Raw genomic sequence first — 16,862 nt, 5'->3', positions numbered from 1 at the left:
ATGACTCGGCTACCACAGACCGCCATCCTATACATCTCGGACATGATTCAAGCTGAACTCGCGCTGGTGCTGTGCGGCTTCGTATCATTGAGAAACCCGCTGCCGTGACTCAGTGACTTTCGCTCTTGCCCCTGATCCAAACGTTGCGGGTTCAACCGCAGCCGCGGAGGCAGTACTTCGATGGAGACAATATAGAATAAAACGTGTTCCACGGCTGCTTGGTTCATTCTGAAGAAAGGTCAACTTTTGCAACTCAAAAAGAAGGTCGAACACACAGATAGTCAATGGACAGGACAGGCGCTGTCCTGTGGCCAGGAGCGGGCAGCGGCTGTCCTGTCCATGGACTATCTGTGTTCGTCCTTCTTTTGCCCTATAACATTTCACCTTTATAGCGACATTATATGGCTTATCGGCAACGAAACCCGGATGTTGCTGTTTGCAAAAGTGGTCCAAAAACTCAGATGACGTAATCAAGGAAAGCCAGACATCATAATTGAAATATAGCCTAGACATCAGAGATGTGTGTACGGGATAATAGTTAGCAGTATTAATAGTTAGTAGTGATAATAGTGAAAGGTCTTTAGGACAAAGTCCTTAAGGTGAAAGGCCTTTGCAATAGAGACCTTTAGGTAAAGGACATTATTATTAATGGTGAAAGGCACTAATGATAAACAATAAAGGCCTTCAGAAAAAAGTTTTATGGCAAAGACCTTTAGGTCAAAGGCATTTAGGACAAATACCTTTAGCTAAAAGGCCTTTAGGTAAAGGGCATAATAAATGCTGATAGTCATTATGAGATTGTTAAATGCCTTCGGGTCGAACGCTTTTTGTGGTAAATGATTATAGGCCAAAGACCTTCTGGACAAAGGCCTTTATGGTAAAGGTGGGGGAAACCTTTAATAGAACACGCAGCAGAATTCATGATGACCCATAAATGATTTCGCATTCACAGCACGCAAGCAGTGTTAAGTGACCTCGGTAATTTTAATGACATAATGCAATAACGCCCGTGGCTCTGCTATGGAAACGCACGTTAATAAACCCCGAGCGGTTTATATTAACCAGAGGCCTCAGCGGTGACCAAATAGTTTGATCAGCCTTCGTGCGTGCCGGATGTGTGGGATTCCATCTGCAGAGCGACGGGTGTTGGCCGTTTTATTAGCCCCATTAATCAAATTCGATATAGCATCAAGCGATGCACGAAACTGCGCGCTATGCTCATCACGTCATCGCCCTAAACCAAGAAACGCGCGCCTGATAGGATCTCCAGACACACGGCACTAACAGTTGCGGCAACAACAAAAAATAGCACCAGCACAGCGCGCAAAAGAATAGCGCTTTAGTCATTTTATCCTCATCAATCGGGGGGGGGGGGGGGGGCAATGCTTAAGTCGTTTATCTGCGGAGATGCTTGTTTCAGTTTCTGCATTGAATTGACTTTCTGACGGTGAAGAAACAGGCTGTTCACATGCTCTAGGCGAAACCAATACGCTGCCGCGATTAAAGTGCTCTTTCCCGCGATGCCGTCGCGGTCCCTCAGTCGCTGGAGCTCAGTGAAGTGCGCTTCACAGCAAAGCAAGAGCGGCGCGCTCCAGCGCTGTAGCAGACGACGCGAAGCACCTCCCCTAGTTCCCCCCGCGCATGCGCAGCTTTGCTTCGATGCGCGGCCGCGCCGGACGCACTGGCGCTCCGCGGAGCGCAGCCACGGGGAGCGGTGATCACCCCAAGAGTGGACGACCCTGTACACGACAGCAAAATGGCTACAGGCTCTCCTCTGCTTTCATGGGAAGCAACATTGATTTTACATCCTTGAAGCTAGTGAATGTTCAAGAGATGACACAAAACAAAGCATTTATTTTTGCACATTTTTTTCATCTACCTAATGCAGCAACCAGCATCGGGAAATCGAGTACAGAAATTCTTAACATTCAGAGGTGCAAGTTAAATGTAAGTGGCTTGTCATGTCCCACACCACCATACAGGTTGTGAAATGCATTGCAGTGCAGTTGCAGTGCATAACTATGCATAGTCAATTTTGTTTGTGAGAAAAGTTCTTGTGCATCCACCAAAGCTGCAGTAAGTGGACGCCTCTCACTGCTGGAATAGCTGCCATGTAACTTCCCATCTGGGCTCTTGGCGCACATAAGTGGAGGTTTTCAGCCACAAAGTCGAAGGTGCATGCTTGTCAGGGCATAATTCGTACAGGCAGAAAGACTACAGTAGTGCTGAAAATTCAACACATTTGTAATGCAGTTGCACTTTTGCATTACAGCTCAACTAAAATTAAATCACATGACAGAGTTGTTAAGAATGCCAGCTTCTGCAGTAATTATTCCATAAAGCATAGCAAATATGCAACGAAAGCAATTAAGCTGACAAGTGCAGGAACCGACAATAAAACAGATTGTGCCCCTTGCTAAGGTTGTAAAACATTGATAAGTTCACAGACTTTCGAGAGGAGGAGCGACACGTGGGCAATCAGGGACGCCGTAGTAGAGGCCTCCATATTAATTGGAACCACCGGGAGTTCTTTAACGTGCGCTGACATCGCGCAGCGCACGGGCGCCTTTCGCGCTTCGCCTCCATCGGAAACGCGGCCGCCGAGTCCCGGATCGGGTCCTCCGACTTAGTAGCCGAGCGCCCTAACCGCTAGGCCACCGCGGCGTGTAATGAAAAAGTACCGAAAGTCCTCCGCGGATTTGCACGGTTCAGGCTCCTTGCCGTCGTAGCCACCCTGCTAGTGCGCTCGTACGTAATGCTAGGCTGCGGTTGCTGGTAGTCCATATATTCAGCGCCTGGAAGCGCGAAACCTCTAGGAAATATGTACTCTAATATATATTAGAGAACTATGTAGCAGCCATATGATAACCGTAACAAGAAGCGGACTTCTCAGCGAGTGAATGAAGCGTCCTAAACTTCAGCGCGAACAGACGACGCATGCCGAAACGTTCGCACTTACAACGCTTTTCCGCCCTTAATTCCAATAGGGAACGTCGAGCGTGGGCATAATAATGCACGTAGAGCATGCTGACCTTTTTTACGACTTCATTCGCGCGTATTGACTTATTAGGAGCGAATTTAAGCTTGGAAAATCCGCATTTCAAGCGGAGCGCCGTACACACGCATCTCGCCGAAAGACCCGGAAGTCGGAGTACCCAGCATGCCTTGCGGCTCGTTCAGATTGGACACCACCTATTCTCCCAGTCGCCTGTCCCGGCGGCCGCCGGCGAACTCGCTCAACGCCGAGTTACCATGGAAAACGGACATTTTCCTTCCTCCATGATGCGCCGCGAGCTGTGAGGGCGAGATCTAGTGCGGAAAACCGCTTGGCGCTCGCGAGCTGCGGCCGCCGTGCTTTCCAAAAGTCGGTGCTAGTTGTTCGCAGCCGAAAGGCGTCGTCGCGCGCGCGGAGGCGCAGAAAAAATGAGCGGCAGCACACCCGGACTGGATGTCGCCAAGAAGTCCTTCGTGCAACTTGGGGGCTGAGCAACGCCAAGTTCTAATACAGTAGGTCTGGTTTGCGAATACGGGGCTCTTCCGGAGTATTGGTGTAGGGCAGTCGTTTCTCACTTTGTTCCGTACCAAGGCAGGACGCCCACCCACGGAGCTGACCGATACCGACCAGTGACACGTCAACATCCTACTGCTTGCGGCGCAGCAAGCAGTAGGATGACATTTTTCTAGTGAACCGATCTCCCACGTTGAACCCAGAGCCGAACTGGTCGCCTTTCAGCAGAAGGGAAAAGCTAAAAGGCTTGAGTATTGTACGGTGTGTGTTTTGAATATTATAAGCGTACTAAATTACTATGTCCTTCCCGAGTGTATTTCTAATATTGTATAGGTACGTTTTGGGATAATCAACGATCAATAGCCAATTACGACCGGTTAAATTTTACTCTTGCTGGTGGAGCAGAAGATAACGGTCAAACCACGTGATAACTTATCATGTCATGTCTACTGTCATGTGGGGAGGGCCAGCGCAGCAGCAGCAGCCAGTGGACTACCGCACTAGGCGGCCCACCCACATGTTCTGAGAACATTTAAGAAATAAAGATGTTTGTAATCAATCAATCAATCGCGCGATCACCGCACCCCTGACAGCGAGAGTCACTGAACCAACTGGCGACAACCCTGCAGATTTGGTGCACAAGTGTAGTAGAAGTTATGGGCTTCAAATGCCTAAAAATTACACCAAACGATTATGTGCAACGATGCAAACTAAACAAATTTTATTAATTCCAAATTTGCAGCTGCATAAATATATCATAACAATATTTAACATTTGTTTCAAAATTTAGACTGTTGCCAGACTTACGTGAATAACCTTCATGGCCAGATTTCTGAACGAAAACTATCACTTCCCACTATTACTAAAAATGCTCAGTGGCAACATATTATTTGCTGACACAAAAACAGCCTCATTTCCGCACCAATCAAAACAGCGTAAGTTCCAATCTTACAACAAAGACATTGTTGTTGAGCTTTCAGATTTTTTATGCAGTGTGGCCAGACGTTTGTGCTCATCATGGCAACTATGCATTTCTTATCGCAGATATGTTTCGCGTTAGAGTGAAAAGTTTTATTTTGTTTTTTCTGTTGTGAGGTAGCAATAATTTATGCAACATCTAGTCTAAATCTTAGTGAGTCGTCTGCATCAACGATGTTACAGCGGCGCCTCGCATCGAGCGCCCGTACCCGCGGTCCGACGCGGCATTTCGCCCTGCAGAGGAGCTGCCCAGCCGATATGACGTTTGCATGCGCCCAATCCACCGCTGCAGCTGTCAGTAAGGAGTCCTGGGTGGTATCGCCACGCAGCCATAGGACCCGGAAGAGCATAAGAGCGTCGTAAGACAAGCCTTTGAAGCCGCCAGGTCCCGAGGGATCTCGGCCGGTTGACAAGGACGCGGGGCGGAGGGTGGGGGGCATGTCCGCCCTCCTGCCACTTATCTGAACTAAATAAAGTTTGTCTGTGCTAGCTCAGCGCGTAGCCCTTTCCAAGTGTTGTTGGCCCTCTATTACCAACTAGCAGAGTGTTCATTTTTCTTTAATTTTGCTGCGCTGCTTTACGGCCACAGCAAATTGAATATTTTCTCTGGCCAAGTCGGTCCGCGTTTTGAGGCCAAGGCAGTGGCGGGCGGGGAGCACATAGATCAGAACCCCAGAAGCTTGCACGGCGGAGTGCGATTTTCCAGTCGCGGGTGTACTTCCGGGCGACGCGTAAAATTTTCTGTGTATGCAGGACCAAGCAAGCGACACGGGCGAAACACTTCACGCGACGGTGCTGCTCTAACAGCGCCCTACGAGGTCCACAAACAGTGCTAATTATTTACTGTCCAAAGTTCCTGCTATGCAGCGCGCGGGGCTGGAGGGAAGCGGCGGAGTGCTTGCCCTTTGCAAAAAAATACATATGAAAACAAAATGCATAAGAAGGCAAAAAGAAATGAGCGCGCGCTGACACGCCGATTAACGGGGAGGACTCTGCGTAGACCTTCGTCAGTGCTGCTGTTTCCAAAGCCATAAAGGCGATCTAGTCGAGCCGACCACCCACTTTAAACTCGTCGCGGTGAAATTATTCACTCCATTTTCCCAGTCGCCTGTCCCGGCGGCCGCCGGCGCACTCGCTCAACGCCAAGTTACCATGGAAAACGGACATTTTCCTTCCTTTATGATGCGCCGCGAGCTGCGGGGGCGAGATCTAGTGCGGAAAACCGCTTGGCGCTCGCGAGCTGTGGCCGCCGTGCTTTCCAAAAGTCGGTGCTAGTTGTTGGCAGCCGAAAGGCGTCGTTGCGCGCGCGGAGGCGCAGAAAAAATGAGCGGCAGCACAGCCGGACTGGATGTCGCCAAGAAGTCCTTCGTGCAACTTGGGCGCTGAGCAACGCCAAGTTCTCCTACAGCAGGTCTGGTTTGGGAAGACAGGGCTCTTCCGGAGTATTGGTGTAGGGCAGTCGTTTCTCACTTTGTTCCGTACCAAGGCAGGACGCCCACCCACGGAGCTGACCGATACCGACCAGTGGCACGTCAACATCCTACTGCTTGCGGCCCAGCAAGGAGTAGGTTGATATTTTTCTGTGAATGGATCTCAGACGTTGAACTCAGAGCCGAACTGGTCGCCTTTCAGCAGAAGGGAAAAGCTAATAGGCTTGAGTATTTCACGGTGTGTGTTTTGAATATTATAAACGTCCTAAACTACTATGGCCTTCCCGAATGTGTTTCTAATAGTGTATAGGTAAGTTTTGGGATAATCAACGATCAATAGCCAATTACGACCGCTTAAATTTTTCTCTTGCTGGTGGAGCAGAAGATAACGCTCAAACCACGTGATAACTTATCATATCATGTCTACTGTCATGTGGGGAGGGCCAGCGCAGCAGCCAGTGGACTACCGCACTAGGCGGCCCACCCACATGTTCTGAGAACATTGAAGAAATAAAGATGTTTGTAATCAATCAATCAATCGCGCGATCACCGAACCCCTGACAGCGAGAGTCACTGAACCAACTGGCGACAACCCTGCAGAGTTGTGCACAAGTGAAGTAGAAGTTATGGGCTTCAAATGCCTAAAAATTACACCAAACGATTATGTGCAACGATGGAAAGTAAACAAATTTTATTAATTCCAAATTTGCAAACAAAGTTTAACATTTGTTTCAAAATTTAGACTGTTGCCAGACTTACGTGAATAACCTTGGTGGCCAGATTTCTGAACGAAAACTATCACTTCCCACTTTTACTAAAAATGCTCAGTGGCAACATATTATTTGCTGACACAAAAACAGCCTCATTTCCGCAGCAATCAAAACAGCGTAAGTTCCAATCTTCTAACAAAGACATTGTTGTTGAGCTTTCAGATTTTTTATGCAGTGTGGCCAGACGTTTGTGCTCATAATGGCAACTATTTCTATTCGCGGATATGTTCTGTTTTATAAATTCAAAATTTGTAGCTGCATAATTATTTTATAACAATATTTAACATTTGTTTCAAATTTTTTACTTTGTTGCCAGACTTACGTGAATAACCTTGGTGGCCAGATTTCTGAACCAAACTATCACTTCCCGCATGTACTAAAAATGCTTAGTGGGAACATATTATTTGCTGACACAAAAACAGCCTCATTTCCGTAGCAATCAAAACAGCGTAAGTCCCAATCTTACAACAAAGACATCGTTGTTGAGCTTTCAGATTTTTTATGCCGTGTGGCCAGACGTTTGTGCTCATAATGGCAACTATTTCTATTCGCGGATATGTTCTGTGTTTTATAAATTCAAAATTTGTAGCTGCGTAAGTATTTTATAACAATATTTAACATTTGTTTCAAAGTTTTTACTTTGTTGCCAGACTTACGTGAATAACCTTGGTGGCCAGATTTCTGAACGAAAACTATCACTTCCCGCTTGTACTAAAAATGCTTAGTGGGAACTTATTATTTGCTGAGACAAAAGGAACCTCATTTCTGCAGCAAGTAAAACAGTGTGAGCTCCAAGCTTACAACAAAGACATTGTTGTTGAGCTTTCAAATTTTTGATGCATTGTGGCCAGACGTTTGTGCTCATCATGGCAACTATGCATTTCTTATCGCAGATATATTTCGCGTTAGAGTAAAAAGTATTATTTTATTTTTTCTGTTGTGAGGTAGCAATAATTTATGCAACATCTAGTCTAAATCTTAGTGAGTCGTCTGCATCAACGACGTTACAGCGGCGCCTCAAATCGAGCGCCCGTAGCCGCGGTACGACGCGGCATTTCGCCCTGCAGAGGAGCTGCCCAGCCCATACGACGTTTGCATGCGCCCAATCCACCGCTGCAGCTGTCAGTAAGGAGTCCTGGGTGGTATCGCCACGCAACCATAGGACCTGGAAGAGCATAAGACCGTCGTAAGACAAGCCTTCGAATCCGCCAGGTCCCGAGGGATCTCGGCCGGTTGACAAGGACGCGGGGGGGAGGGTGGGGGGCAAGTCCGCCCTCCTGCCACTTATCTGAACTAAATAAAGTTTGTCTGTGCTAGCTCTGCGCGTAGCCCGTTCCAAGTGTTGTTAGCCCTCTATTACCAACTAGCAGAGTGTTCATTTTTCTTTAATTTTGCTGCGCTGCCTTACGGCCACAGCAAATTGAATATTGTCACGGACGCCGGTAGGACGTTCTGTTCCTGGCAGAACAGTTCCTGGCGTGCACACTGGGCAGAGCGCAGCCGGCAGGCCCTAGCACCGAGCAGAAGAGGACGAAGTCCGGCGCGCGACAAAGGTCGAAGACAGACCGCACGGGGGCGCCGGTAGAGTGATGTCTAAACTAAGTGCGGCATTGCCCCTCCCCTCTGGAAAGGCATCGACTCGATGCCTGAAAGTGAGGGGGAGCCGCGTGTGGGTGTTAACAGAATCCTAGGCACTGAACGTGGTGAGAGTTGTCCTAGCGGGCATGGTATGGCTTGAGTCTTGCGACGTGCACAATTTCGGATGTCGGCGGGCGTCTGGAAGAACGAACACTCCCTTGCGGGCGCACTTCATACGTAACGTCGCTGAGTTTGCGGAGTACCTCGTAGGGGCCGAAGTAACGGCGCAAAAGCTTCTCGGAGCGACCGCGCAGACGGATGGGGCTCCAAACCCACACTTGATCGCCAGGCTGGAAAATGACTTCGCGGTGACGGAGGTTATAGCGGTGAGCATCGACTTCTTGCCGCACGCAGGTTCGTTGGCGAGCCAGCCGGCGGGCAGCCTCTGCATGGCGAACGAATGCATCAGCGTCAGCAACGGATGGGCGTGCAATATCGGGCAACAACATCGTGTCCAACATAGTTACGACTTCACGACCGTGTACCAAACGAAATGGCGTGAACCCCGTCGTCTCTTGAAGGGCAGTATTGTAGGCAAACGTGACGTACGGAAGGATTTCGTCCCAGTTCTTATGGTCATCGTCGACGTACATAGAAATCATATCAGCGATAGTCTTATTGAGGCGCTCGGTTAGGCCGTTGGTTTGAGGATGGTAAGCTGTGGTCTTACGATCACTTATGCCACTGAGCCGCATAACTTCCTGAGTAAGCGTGGACGTGAACGCTGTGCCTCGGTCAGTTAAAACAACATAAGGGGCGCCATGGCGGAGGACTATGCTGATGATGAAAAAGTCAGCAATTTCAGCAGCAGTGCCGCGGGGAAGGGTTTTCGTCTCACAATACCGGGTTAGGTAGTCGGTGGCAACCACAATATACCGGTTACCCAATGATGACGTGGGAAATGGGCCCAGTAAGTCCATGCCGACTTGGTGGAAAGGAATTCTCGGCGGAGCAATGGGTTGGAGCAAGCCAGCCGGCTTGAAAGGTGGTTTCTTCCGACGTTGACACTCGCGGCAAGTGCGTACATAACGCTTGACAGCCGCAGAAAGCCTGGGCCAGTAATAACGGTGACGAACTCGTGCCATCGTTCGAGAAAATCCGAGGTGGCCGGAAGGAAGCTCGTCGTGGCGTGCCTGCAAAACGTCAGTGCGGAGCGCCGTTGGAACCACGAGCAGGTAACCAGAGTCCGTCGGGCCGTAATTTCGTTTGTAGAGGACGCCATCTCGTAAGCAAAACGACGACAAGCCACGCGCGAATAGACGAGGCGGAAACGAGGCGGTACCCTCAAGATAATCGATGAGTGGCCGTAATTCCGTGTCGTCCCTCTGTTGTTGAGCGAGAGCGGACGTGGTCAGAGCACCAATAAATAGAGGGTCATCTTCGAGGTCATCAGAGCTGGACGGGATAGGAGCACGGGACAAGCAGTCTGCATCGCTGTGTTTGTTGCCCGACTTGCAGACAACTGTTACATCAAATTCTTGCAAGCGAAGGCTCCAACGAGCTAGCCGGCCCGAGGGGTCTTTAAGATTCGCGAGCCAACACAGTGAGTAGTGGTCACTCACGACCCGAAACGGGCGACCATATAAGTAGGGCCGGAACTTCGTTATCGCCCACACAACAGCTAGGCACTCCTTTTCAGTGGTTGAGTAATTGACCTCGGACCGAGACAGCGTGCGGCTGCCGTAAGCAATCACGCGCTCAACACCATCTTGCCACTGGACGAGGACTGCACCAAGGCCAATGTTGCTGGCATCGGTGTGAAGCTCCGTGTCCGCCTCCTCGTCAAAATGGGCAAGAATGGGCGTTGTTTGTAGGCGTTCGCAGAGCTTTGCGAAGGCGTCCTGCTGTTCCTGTGCCCAGACGAAAGGCTGATCGTCTTTTGTCAGCCGTGTGAGAGGCTCAGCCAGCCTGGAGAAGTCTTGCACGAAGCGTCTGTAATATGCGCAGAGGCCAAGAAACCGGCGCACAGCTCGCTTATCAGTGGCAGTCGGGAACGCAGCTACAGCGGCCGTCTTGTCGGGGTCGGGGCTGACACCCTCAGGTGTCACAACATGGCCCAAAAACTTCAGCCGTTGGTACGCGAAGTGGCATTTTTCGGGTTTTAGAGATAGACCGGCTGATCGGATGGCCGTCAATACTGCACTCAAGCGTTTGAGATGCTCTTCGTAGGTCGCAGCGAAAATAACCAAATCATCAAGATAGACGAGACACGACTGCCATTTGAGGCCAACCAGGACAGTGTCCATCATTCTTTGAAAGGTGGCCGGAGCGGTACACAGGCCAAAGGGGAGCACCTTGAACTCGTACAAGCCGTCGGGGGTTATGAACGCGGTCTTTTCACGGTCACGTTCATCGACTTCGATCTGCCAGTACCCACTGCGTAGATCAAGAGAGGAAAAGTATCGGGCATGACGCAGGCGGTCGAACGAATCATCAATTCGGGGCAACGGATAAACGTCCTTTTTAGTAATCTTGTTGAGGCGACGATAGTCGACGCAGAATCGGAGAGTGCCATCCTTTTTGGCGACCAGCACAACGGGCGAAGCCCACGGGCTTGTTGACGGCTGGATAACCTCGTCGCGGAGCATTTCCTCAACCTGCCTCCGAATCACCTCCCGTTCTTTCGCAGACACTCGATAGGGGTGGTGTTGTATAGGCCTCTCGCCTTCATCCACTACAATGCGGTGTTTAGCGACCGATGTTTGCCGAACTTTAGAAGTGGTCGCAAAGCAGTCACGAAAAGAGTCGAGGATCATGTGGAGGCGGTGTTTCTGATCGGCGGTTAGGTCGGGGTTCACGTCAGTCATAACGGGGGCGTCAGACGTCGATGCATGGGTATCGTTGAGGGACAAGGCGCAGTGCGAGACTGAGTCACTAATTTCATCGAAAAAGGCTATGGCGGTTGCTTGCGGCAAGTGGCGGTATTCGGCGCTAAAGTTCGTAACAAAAAGCTGCGTTCGCAGTCCGCGGAGGGAAGTAACACCCCGCGCAACGCAGACTTGTTGACTCAGCAGTAACGACAGGTTACCTTCCGCAACCCCGTGAGGAGTGCGTGGGTTGGAGGATTCCACCGTAATAAACAAACTGGAGCGTGGTGGTAGCGTGACATTGTCATCACACACGCGAAAAACAGACCTGTCGGGCTCGCCGCGGTCGGCTATGGCACACTGAGGTGAGAACGTCACGACAAGTTCGCGGAGGTTGATTATCGCACCGTGTTCCCGAAGAAAATCTAACCCGAGGATGAGGTCCTTCGAGCAATGAGCCAACACAGCGAAGCAGGCAGTGAAGGTGACACCACGAATCTCCATTCTAGCGGTGCAGACGCCAAGCGGTGTCACCAGATGGCCTCCAGCTGTCCGGATGTGCGTTCCAGGCCAAGGTGTCAGTACTTTCCTCAGGACAAGCGTCAGACCACGACTCATGACGGAGAAATCGGCGCCGGTATCTACGAGAGCAGTCACGCGGTGGCCATCAACGATGACCGGGATTTCAGCCGAAGCTTGGTCACCTTCAGAAAAACGCTGTGTGAGGGAGGTCGGACTAGGGGATCGTTCTCGCGGTCGGGTTGGGGCGTCAAGCGGAGGCGTCTCCGTTCGTGGAAAAGTCGTCGGATTTAAGGGTCGTTCAGATCGTCCAGTTGAGGCGTCAAGCGAAGGCGTCTCTGGGCGTCGAAAGGTCGTCGCGGCGTGGGGTCGGAGGTCGGGTCGCATGCTAACGTCGGTGAGCGGAGGATGTTCGTCATTATGTCCGGTGACGGCGGCCCTACCTCCGGGAGTCGCCGTCCTCAGTTTTCCCGGCGCGGGCTGGAGGACTGCCGGACGTAGGACTGGCGGGCTGGTGAAGAAAACCGTCGAGGCGACGGTGACCTGGACTGACGTTGGGCAGTGGGTGCAGGTGGGACGTTGGCCGCTAGGTACTGATCGATCTCGCGGGGTCGTTCACCATAGCGTGGCAGGGGTGCGTCTGGCGAAAAGCCGCGCAGGCCAATCCGGCGGTACGGGCAGTGACGACGGATGTGGCCTGCTTCGCCGCAGTGGAAGCACAGGGGCCTGTTGTTCGGCGTTCGCCACATGTTTGCCTTCGTGACGGATGGGCGGTCGTCTGGCAGCGCTGTCGTATGCGGGAATCGGTGGGACGGCGCTGTAGGGGCAAGAGAGTAGAACGCCGGCGGTGGTGGCGCAGGACTTCGCAATGCCTCGCTGTATGTCATCACATAGGGCGCTGGCAGTTGCGGAGGTGGAGTGGGCTGCACCGTGCGGCGTATCTCGTCACGGACAGCCTCCGAGATGGCGGTGATACTAGGAGGCTGCTCCACAGAGCGAAGCTTCTGCAGCTCTTCGCGAACAATGCTCCTGATGAGCTCTCGGAGGGAGGTGTTCTCATCCCCGGACCTCGGCATGTGGCACTCCACAGCAGTGATGTTTGACGGACGGCCATAGTGCGCGAACCGCTGCTGCAGGGCGCGCTCCATGCCTGCCGCTTCCTTTGCAAAATCGGCGACTGTAGCCGGAGGATCGCACACGAGCCCAGCGAACAATTGCTCCTTCACGCCCCGCATCCAATGGCGCACCTTCTTGGCTTCCGACATCAAAGGATCAGCGCGGTTGAAAAGCCGGGTCATATCCTCCACGAACATTGCCACGCTCTCGTTTGGCTGCTGCGCTCTCGATTGCAGGGCTAATTCAGCACGCTCCCTCCGTTCGTTGCTGCTGAACGTATCCAGCAACTGGCGCCGGAAGTCTTGCCAGGTGTGGATGGCGGACTCGTGGTTTTCGAACCACGTCTTGGCGGCGTCCTGGAGGGCAAAGTAGACGTTCCGAAGCTTGCGGTCCTCGTCCCACAGATTAAATTCAGAGACCCTGTCATACCCGTCCAACCAGTCCTCCACATCTTCAAACTTGTCACCATGAAATGACGCGGGAGTACGAGGCGAATGAAGAAGCAGCGGTGGCGAACTCACAGATTGCTGGAAGGTCTGGCTGGCCACCGTAGAGGTCATCTTGCGGGATGGCGCGGTGAGGGGATTGTACTCGGGGGCTAAGCATTTCAAGCGGCGGCTTGACTTGTGGACAGGTGTCGTGTCTAGGGGGTGTGGCTGAGCGCTGGAGGTTCCTGGGACCTCTTCGTACATAGATCGTACCCAGCAGCTGCACCAAAAATGTCACGGACGCCGGTAGGACGTTCTGTTCCTGGCAGAACAGTTCCTGGCGAGCACACTGGGCAGAGCGCAGCCGGCAGGCCCTAGCACCGAGCAGAAGAGGACGAAGTCCGGCGCGCGACAAAGGTCGAAGACAGACCGCACGGGGGCGCCGGTAGAGTGATGTCTAAACTAAGTGCGGCAAAATTTTCTCTGGCCAAGTCGGTCCGCATTTTCAGGCCAAGACAGAGGCGGGCGGGGAGCACATAGATCAGAACCTCAGAAGCGTGCACGGCGGAGTGCGATTTGCCAGTCGCGCGTGTACTTCCGGGCGACGCGTAAAATTTTCTGTGTATGCAGGACCAAGCAAGCGACACGGGCGAAACACTTCACGCGACGGTGCTGCTCTAACAGCGCCCTACGAGGTCCACAAACAGTGCTAATTATTTACAGTCCAAAGTTCCTGCTATGCAGCGCGCGGGGATGGAGGGAAGCGGCGGAGTGCTTGCCCTTTGCAATAAAATACACATGGAAACAAAATGCATAGGAAGGCAAAAAGAAATGAGCGCGCGCTGACACGCCGAGTAACGGGGAGGACTCTGCGTAGACCTTCGTCAGTGCTGCTGTTTCCAAAGCCATAAAGGCGATCTAGTCGAGCCGACCACCCACTGAAAACTCGTCGCAGTGAAATTATTCACTCCATTCTCCCAGTCGCCTGTCCCGGCGGCCGCCGGCGCACTCACTCAACGCCGAGTTACCATGGAAAATGGACATTTTCCTTCCTCCATGATGCGCCGCGAGCTGTGGGGGCGAGATCTAGTGCGGAAAACCGCTTGACGCTCGCGAGCTGTGGCCGCCCTGCTTTTCGAAAGTCGGTGCTAGTTGTTCGCAGCCGAAAGGCGTCGTCGCGCGCGCAGAGGAGGCGCAGAAAAAATGAGCGGCAGCACACCCGGACTGGATGTCGCCAAGAAGTCCTTCGTGCAGCTTGGGAGCTGAGCAACGCCACATTCTCCTACAGCTGGTCTGGTTTGCGAAGAGGGGGCTCTTCCGGAGTATTTGTGTAGGGCAGTCGTATCTCACATTGTTCCGTACCAAGGCAGGACGCCCACCCACGGAGCTGACCGATACCGACCAGTGGCACGTCAACATCCTACTGCTTGCGGCCCAGCAAGCAGTAGGATGACATTTTTCTAGTGAACCGATCTCACATGTTGAACTCAGAGCCGAACTGGTCGCCTTTCAGCAGAAGGGAAAAGCTAAAAGGCTTGAGTATTTCACGGTGTGTGTTTTGAATATTATAAGCGTCCTAAACTACTATGTCCTTCCCGAATGTATTTCTAATAGTGTATAGGTACGTTTTGGGATAATCAACGATCAATAGCCAATTACGACCGCTTAAATTTTTCTCTTGCTGGTGGAGCAGAAGATAACGCTCAAACCACGTGATAACTTATCATATCATGTCTAATGTCATGTGGGGAGGGCCAGCGCAGCAGCAGCAGCCAGTGGACTACCGCACTAGGCAGCCCACCCACATGTTCTGAGAACATTGAAGAAATAAAGATGTTTGTAATCAATCAATCAATCGCGCGATCACCGAACCCCTGACAGCGAGAGTCACTGAACCAACTGGCGACAACCCTGCAGAGTTGTGCACAAGTGTAGTTGAAGTTATGGGCTTCAAATGCCTAAAAATTACACCAAACGATTATGTGCAACGATGGAAACTAAACAAATGTTATTAATTCCAAATTTGGAGCTGCATAAATATTTTATAACAAAATTTAACATTTGTTTCAAAATTTAGACTGTTTCCAGACTTACGTGAATAACCTTGGTGGCCAGATTTCTGAACGAAAACTATCACTTCCCACTTTTACTAAAAATGCTCAGTGGCAACATATTATTTGCTGACACAAAAACAGCCTCATTTCCGCAGCAATCAAAACAGCGTAAGTTCCAATCTTACAACAAAGACATTGTTGTTGAGCTTTCAGATTTTTTATGCCGTGTGGATAGACGTTTGTGCTCATAATGGCAACTATTTCTATTCGCGGATATGTTCTGTGTTTTATAAATTCAAAATTTGTAGCTGCCTACGTATTTTATAACAATATTTAACATTTGTTTCAAAGTTTTTACTTTGTTGCCAGACTTGCGTGAATAACCTTGGTGGCCAGATTTCTGAACGAAAACTATCACTTCCCGCTTGTACTAAAAATGCTTAGTGGGAACTTATTATTTGCTGAGACAAAAGGAACCTCATTTCTGCAGCAAGTAAAACAGTGTGAGCTCCAAGCTTACAACAAAGACATTGTTGTTGAGCTTTCAAATTTTTGATGCATTGTGGCCAGACGTTTGTGCTCATCATGGCAACTATGCATTTCTTATCGCAGATATATTTCGCGTTAGAGTAAAAAGTATTATTTTATTTTTTCTGTTGTGAGGTAGCAATAATTTATGCAACATCTAGTCTAAATCTTAGTGAGTCGTCTGCATCAACGATGTTACAGCGGCGCCTCGCATCGAGCGCCCGTACCCGCGGTCCGACGCGGCATTTCGCCCTGCAGAGGAGCTGCGCAGCCCATATGACGTTTGCATGCGCCCAATCCATCGCTGCAGCTGTCAGTAAGGAGTCCTGGGTGGTATCGCCACGCAGCCATAGGACCTGGAAGAGCATAAGACCGTCGTAAGACTAGCCTTCGAAGCCGCCAGGTCCCGAGGGATCTCGGACGGTTGACAAGGACGCGGGGGGGAGGGTGGGGGGCAAGTCCGCCCTCCTGCCACTTATCTGAACTAAATAAAGTTTGTCTGTGCTAGCTCTGCGCGTAGCCCGTTCCAAGTGTTGTTAGCCCTCTTTTACCAACTAGCAGAGTGTTCATTTTTCTTTAATTTTACTGCGCTGCCTTACGGCCACAGCAAATTGAATATTTTCTCTGGCCAAGTCGGTCCGCGTTATGAGGCCAAGACAGAGGCGGGCGGGGAGCCCATAGATCAGAACCCCAGAAGCGTGCACGGCGGAGTCCGATTTGCCAGTCGCGGGTGTACTTCCGGGCGACGCGTAAAATTTTCTGTGTATGCAGGACCAAGCAAGCGACACGGGCGAAACACTTCACGCGACTGTGCTGCTCTAACAGCGCCCTACGAGGTCCACAAACAGTGCTAATTATTTACTGTCCAAAGTTCCTGCTATGCAGCGCGCGGGGCTGGAGGGAAGCGGCGGAGTGCTTGCCCTTTGCAAAAAAATACATATGAAAACAAAATGCATATGAAGGCAAAAAGAAATCAGCGCGCTGACACGCCGATTAACGGGGAGGACTCTGCGTAGACCTTCGTCAGTGCTGCTGTTTCCAAAGCCATAAAGGCGATCTAGTCGAGCCGACCACCCACTGAAAACT

The 16,862-nt window shown here is 51.1% G+C and overlaps 1 pseudogene; it reads left to right on the top strand.

The window, feature by feature from the left end:
• Positions 1-16,862, top strand: part of LOC149357633 (uncharacterized) — a 48,905-nt pseudogene continuing 32,043 nt past the window's right edge.

This window comes from Amblyomma mixtum, chromosome 3 (genome assembly GCF_055824585.1).
Source record: "Amblyomma mixtum isolate Tamu chromosome 3, ASM5582458v1, whole genome shotgun sequence".
Taxonomy (NCBI): domain Eukaryota; kingdom Metazoa; phylum Arthropoda; class Arachnida; order Ixodida; family Ixodidae; genus Amblyomma; species Amblyomma mixtum.
This window is presented reverse-complemented; position numbering and strand designations above follow the sequence as displayed.